The sequence below is a fragment of the Lutra lutra genome, chromosome 7 (genome assembly GCF_902655055.1).
Source record: "Lutra lutra chromosome 7, mLutLut1.2, whole genome shotgun sequence".
Lineage (NCBI taxonomy): Eukaryota > Metazoa > Chordata > Mammalia > Carnivora > Mustelidae > Lutra > Lutra lutra.
In genome coordinates this window covers 122513630-122521056 of record NC_062284.1, presented here as the reverse complement: position 1 = coordinate 122521056, position 7427 = coordinate 122513630, and positions in this window count along the sequence as shown.

Sequence of the window (7427 nt, the reverse complement as noted above, 5' to 3'; positions counted from 1 at the left end):
CCCAACCCCTTAAAAGCATGGAGTCACAGGAGACAGCCATTGCCCTGCCCCTCACCTTGGGTCATGTGCTATGCCACTGAATAAACCAAGTCCCATCCTACCTGGGAAAGGAGTCATCTACTGGAAGATGCAAGAGGATGTTCTACCAAAATATGTAAGTAACTCTGTACCCCTGGGTGAAGGGAAACGATTCAATCTCCGTTAGAATACTATTGTCCTGCCATAAGCAGGACCTGTTCATATGCATTAAATGTGCAATTGAGCATACACCATTGGAAGAGGGGAGAACATGAGAGTCGTATTCTGGCATATCCAACCCCCAGCCCATCTCCTCACATCTGATAGCGCTGCTTCCCTCAGCAAACATGTGTGGTATGCACAACTAGGTCAAATTCCTAAAGTTACAGCCACATTAACATCTAAAGATCAGACCACAAGTGCAATTCTTATAAAAGGAGAAGAACTTAACATACAATTTCCTACAAAATATCTGTCTTTTTGAAATTGAACTTCTGCTGCTCCTGTGATGTCCAGTCACGTGATGGATTCCTGATGGAAATACCTTTCCACAGTGGGTCTACTATCTGGAGAAACCACTCCAGATGTTGGCAGCTGTCCCCTCTAACTTGTCAGGATTGCCATGGTGGGAATTGCCCCACCAGGGTAAGTGTTGGAAGGCCATAAAACAGTATGTTAAGTGAGAATAAGCTAGGATTAGTACTCTCAATTCACCTGCTGGTACCAACACTGATCTAGAAACCCGCCCTGGGGCACACACTATCAGTAACACTGGGCATGGGTACTGTCCTTCTGTCAGTCAAACTACACAGGCCATTCACCACGTTGCTAACCGAGAAGTGTCCTAAAAATACCACCATTAGAGCCACGGTGGTTATACTGAGATTGGCACGAGTTCCTGTGGCTCACCCTGTGTTACGGACATTTGAGCACCTGGGCCCCCTTATGTTGGGAACAGAAAAATCACTCTAAACAGAATCAACCCAATTATACCAAGGATATAGGATGTGTCTTGTCAGAACCATGCAGTCATTCTGTCACAGTAAAGGAAAGCAGCTGGTTTGGTAGTGTCTCCTGTGTGTTTATGGGGTGACCGCCAAATGAGACCCAGTTTTTGTGTAGCATAAATCTTTGACCATGGTTTCTACTTGGGTGGTTGGGCCTCGGGTTTTCCCTGACATAGAGGAGAATTCACCCCATAGTAACAACAGTATTTAACCTCCCTCTCCTCAATGCCAGATGGGCACATTCCAATTCCACTATATGATCATTTGGCTGCCATCTCTGTCCCCTCCATTGGCCTGAAGGACGTTATGGTATACAAAGAAGTCCTTATTGAATTCACCCAACAAGCCTTAAATGATAACCAGCAAAACCTGTCTGTACTGAACAATGAAATGTCTCTAAGGATAAAAGCTGTTCTCCAAAACAGAATGGCCTTGAACATTATTAATGCCTGGTAAGGAGGCACCTGAGCCTTATTCCAGAATGTCGTATATTCATATCTGAGAAGTCTGCTAATGTATGCACTTTCTAAAGTCACATGAATCACAAGTGAGGAACCTGAGTTATCCCACCAGAGCCTAAGGGACTTAAATCAGTGGTTTGGATCATGAGGCTCTTGGTGGAAAAGCATTGTTATTTATTTTGGAAATCATTACCTTGATCTGTGTCTTCTCTTGCATGTTCTGCTGCTGTTGCTGTGGTATCTGTCCCCAGCACAACCAGAGAGCCTCCAAAAGAACCAGGGAAAACCCTCGCTGATTGCTCAGGGCACATTGCAGAAGAGAGAGCATGTGAGATCCTAAGAGCCAGTTACAGAGGGGTGAAATGTAAGAGGTCATTCAGATGACCTGACCACCAACTGACATGTGAGCTAAACCCCAGGAAATCTAAGGAATCAGAAATTCTTCCCCTCACCCCCACCTCTCTGGAAGGAATGTTCTGCCCATTGTTCCCACAGTGAGAGTCTTTTTCAAGGATGCAGCCTTATGAAAGCAATGTGTTGTTGAGCCATCCCAAGGGTCCATGGGGGCACTAAACCCAGGTAAGGCTTTCATATAAACTTCTAAGATTCTGACGGGTGGATGTAGAGATCTGCTGGGCTTGCAGTTACCAAGACAAGCCTCGTAGGTAAGTTCTTTTGGTTGTGGAACCTGCCAGCTAGCAATCTGGAGTGGCCTGCCTCCTTCTCTCTCTGCTTCCCCTCCCAGAATGGGGCCAATTTCAGATTTCACCCCTGAAGCTCTGAGTTTGCAAACCAACAGAGAAAGCTTTTGATTATGATTTCCATTTATGTGCTAGACATATAGGTAATTCTCTTTTCTGTTTCTTCTTTTGCTTGTTTATGTAGTTGGGATCTTTTAAGGTGTTTGTCCATGTGAACTAAAATTTTGATATTAATGTCTTACTATTTGCAATATTCCTTCTTATTTTTTCACTGTTTGACCTCTAGTAATTTTTCTCTTTCATTTTTGATAATTTTAGGTTGTGTCTCTCTTGATCCGTCTACCTGAAGTTTTCTCATTTTTAATTTTTCATTTTGGTTTCATTACTTTTGTCTCTATCTTTTTTCAGGTTTTGACTTCTTCGATTTATGCTCTTACCTTATCACTTCTTTTTTTAAAAGACTTTGGATTTAATAATTTTATTTATTTATTTTTGAGGTGGAAGCTTACATCATCGGTTTTAAGCATTGCTTCTTTTCTGGTATAAATCTTTAAAGATAGTAAGTCTTCCATTAGACATGGGTTTAATTACAGTCCATATTTTTTATATGTTGTGGTTTTCATTTTATATGGCTTAAAATATTTTCTAATTTTGCTTGGGATTTTTTTTAACTCATGTTTATTCATTGGACATATATTGTTTGAGTTTCCAAACATTTGGGGAATTTCCAAATGCCTTTTTGTTACTGACTTCTCGTTTAATTTTTTTTACAGGTACAGAATATTCTATGTTTCCAATACTTTTCTATCTTCTTGGAAATTTCTTGTGAACCTGTAAATATGTATTGAGGGGGTGTTATGGAAATGTTGGTTGGGTAATGCTGATGGATGTCATTTCAATCTATCGCACCCTTACTCCTTCTCTATCTACTAACTGTACCAGTTATTGAGAGAGGAATGCAGAAATACTCAATTTTAGATTAGTCTACTTCTTTTTACTTACTATTTTTCCTTTCTGTATTTTGAAGGTCTATTTTAAGATACACGTTTATTATTGTTGTGTCTTCTTTACAAATTAACATTCTTATTATTGTAAAATGTTTATCTTTACTTTTAGTAATATGATTTCTTTTGAGCCTAAGTCTAATATTAATACAAGAACCCCAGCTCTCCTATGCTTAGAATTTGCATGCATGTATTTTCTATTCTGTAATTTTAATCATTCTGTGTCTTCATTGTAAAATGAATTTCTTAGGGGCAGCAGGTTCCATTTTGACTTATTCTGACAATCTTCGTTTTTTAATTGTGTGTGTACAACAATTGCATTTAATATAAAATTATTAAGAAGGCTGTACTTAACTTTATCACATTGCTAGTTGTTTTCCATTTATAACACCCATTTTTTATTCCTTTTTTTTCCATTTTCCTGATTTCTTTGGTATTTGTGAAGTGCATTTCACCATTCAGTGTTATTTCCACTGTTTAATTCTTAGCTATACTTCTGTGTTTTCCCATGGTTGTCCTCAGGTTTGAAATATCACCATTAACTTTGCGCATTCTATTTTAATATTAAATTTTACCATTTCATGTAACTTAGTAGATCTTTTTTTTTAAAGATTTTATTTATTTGACAGACAGAGATCACAAGTAGGCAGAGAGAGAGAGAGAGGAGGAAGCAGGCTCCCTGCCAAGCGGAGAGCCCAATGCGGGGATCGATCCCAGGACCTGAGCCGAAGGCAGAGGCTTAACCCACTGAGCCACCCAGGCACCCCGTAACTTAATAGATCTTAACCAAATGCTTCCATTTCCCTTTCTCCCAAATGCATTACTATTATTTTTGTGTTAAACAGTAAGTTATCCTGGAGAAAAACTTAAAATAAGCAAAAACTTTTAAATTCAGCCACATATACTTACCAATTTAGCATTTTTCACCCCACTGTGTAATAAATTTCCATCTCATATTATTTGTCTTTCAGCTGAAGAATTTTTCAAACATTTTTTATATTGTCAAACTGTTGGTGATGAATTATCTTGATGTCTGTTTTTCTGAAAAAATCTTTAATTTGACCATGCTAGTGAATGATATTTTGCTTAGTAAAAAATTCTAGTTTCATGGTCTTTGTCTTTCATCAGCTGAAAGATGTCATAATATTTATTTTGGTTTGCATAGTTTCTGATGAGAAGTTTGTGATTATCCTTACCTTTGTTTTTTTCAAGTGTTCCTTACTTTTCCTGGATGCCTTTATGATTTTTTCTTTATCATTGATTTTTAATAACTTGATTTTGATATACTTTGGAGTGTGCATGTCTGGGTCTGTATTTATTCTGCTTTGAGTTCTTTGAGCTTCTTTGACTTATGTGTGTATATATTTTAAATCAAATTTGCAAAAAATGTTTGTTATTTCTTCACATATGTCAAATATTTTATTGCTATTTCTTGTTGCTATTATTGCAATTTTGCATTTGGCATTTGAATTTTTGCTTCCTTTTTTCCTTTGGAACCCCAAAGTCACATATTTTAGGCTTCTTGATATTTTTCTACTAATTTTTTTAGGTTCTGTTTATTTTCTTTCAGTTTTTGATTTTTCTTACTGTGCTCATTATTCACAGATTCTATTGCTGTTTTTAATACCAATGGAATCTTCTTTGGCAGCTTTTTTTTTTTTTTCCCTTAAATAGATTCTGGGTCCAGCTTGGAGTGCAATATGAGGCTTGAACTCATGACCCAGAGATCAAGAGTAAGATGTTTAACTGACTGAGCTACTGAGGAGCCCCCTTTTGCAGTGTTTATTTAATCTGTAGTTAATGTCATTCTGTAATATTTTCATTTCAGATATTTTATGTTTCATACTTATAATTTCTATCTGATTTTTTTTATACTTCCCACTTATATCTTAACTGTGTTCAAGTGTTCCTTTGGATACTTGAATGTAGTTATAATAGCTGTTTTCATGTTCTTGTTGGCTAATTCCATCATCTCTTTCATTTCTGTTACCACAGTTACCAACACTAACTCTTGTGGTATCTCGATAGGCAAGTAAATAGGCAAGTAAAGTAATAGGCAAGTAAAGTGAATACTTCTGCTGTGGATGTTTGAGGAGAAGAAATTCTAAAGAAAAATATAGCTAAAAGCAAACTACAATGTTGAATATGAGTATTGGCTTTATTCTACTCTTGGATTTTTAACGTTAATCAGTCAACGTTCACATTAATGAAAGCTGACTATAGTTATTCCCAAATAATATGAAACCAACTAAAAAATAATAATAATAATTCAAACCAATTCACATTTCTTCTGCTCATGGGTAAGATTCTCCTTTTTCTTTGCATGTCTATTAATTTTTGGATATTTGTTAGACATTTTGACATTATGTTGTTTAGTGTCTGGATTTTGTTTTCTTTCTTTAAGAATCACTGAGGTTTGTTTTGGCAGCCAGTCTTGTTCCTGGCAGATCAATTTAATCTCTTTAATCCTATTTTGAAACTTTGCTAGGGCATGGCAAGAGTAGCCTTTTATCCAGAGATATATTGGTTTCTTAGCTCTGGCTTGTGGAAACTCAAATATTTCCCCTTCTTACATGAATATAGAGATTGCTCAACTTATGAGTTTCTGCTCCTTCTCTGCCTGCCTTTTGAAGTTTAATTTTCACTTCTGTGTTCTCTTCTTGATATGCCAAATTTTCTACACTAAACAAGACTCCTTAGAATCTCCTCTCTACTGTATTTCCAGTTAGAATGGGCAACAAAGGAGGCAATAGCCATCTTATAACATGTGCCCATCTTCTCCCAGTTTATTAATTAGATGGTAAGCTGACTGTTGCTGTAAAGAAATTTTCCAGATGGAATTAAAATCATATCAGTTAACTTTGAGTTAATCAAAAGACAGTTATCTTAGGTGGACCTGATTTAATCACATAGAAGCCTTCGAAAGAATGTGTAGGCGTCCCCTGAGGAGAGGACTCCAAGTCCTCTAGGCCTCATAGAGCTTTCCCTTTCCCCTGGATCCCCTCTTCCTAACTGCCTGCTTGTGGATCCAGCCTTCAGCTCAAGCTCATAGGTTCCAGCCTGACCATGATCTTCTCTTCTTAACTGACCACCTTGCTTCAGGTTAACTTTACCAGTCCCCTAAACTTAATAAGCCAATTCCTTGTAATAATTCTATATAATTAATCATGCATACATATTATCTATATTAATTATACATAAGTATATTTTGCATATATATATATACACATATATATGCCTTGTTACAGCCTCATTTCACCAGCCCCAAAATTGCATAAGCCAATTCATTATAGTGATTATATATACATATACATATATATATATTTAAACACATATATGCCTTTTGGGGGTCCTGGGTGACTCAGTTGGTTAAGCACCTGACTTCAGCTCAGTCATGATCTCAGGGTCCTGGGACTGAGCCCTGCACTGGGGTGAAGATGGGGGAGAATCTGCTCAGTGGGGAGTCTGCTAGTCCCTCTCCCTCGACCCCTTCATCTACTTGTTCTCTCTCTGTCACTTTCTCAAATAAATAATTAAAATCTTTAAAAAAATATGTATTTACCTATATATTATCTATACTAAACTAAACTAGTATAATACAATATATTACATGTCCATGTACATCTCCATCTTATTCATTCTGCTTCTGTAATTTAACCCTTGCTGATCTGTAATATTTATCAAATCCTATAAGGGATGTCTATGTAAATTTCTTGAGTTCATTTCCTTTGTAGCTCTCTCTTGTTATGGAATTCTGCCACACAGATTTCACCTGCTTTAGTGTCCTAAAACTCTGATCTTGCTCGCCTGAACTCAGCATGACTGTAGGTTTTTGTTTGGATTTCCACTCCCTGCTAATAATTGCTTCCAGTTGGAACACTAGGATTGTTGTAGATTAGCCTCATTTATTCTTTTTTTTTGAAGTATCATGTCCTGCATGGGTTTTTATTCAATATCTGAAAACACCTTTTAAAAATATTTTTCTTAGTTTTCCAGTTGTTTACAGTTGGGAGGGGAGGTTCTAAGTAGTTACCACAGTATGCCTGAAAACAGAAACATTGGTTTAGTTTAGTTTTTTTTTTTTTTAATTTTTGTTTAAGAATTTAATTTTTTAGAGCAATTTTAGGCTTGCAGAAAAATTGAGAGAAATGTACAAAGAATTCCCATATACTTCCTGCCTCTATATATGTATAGTCTCCTCCATTTTAAATATTTCCCCCAGAGTGACATTTTTGT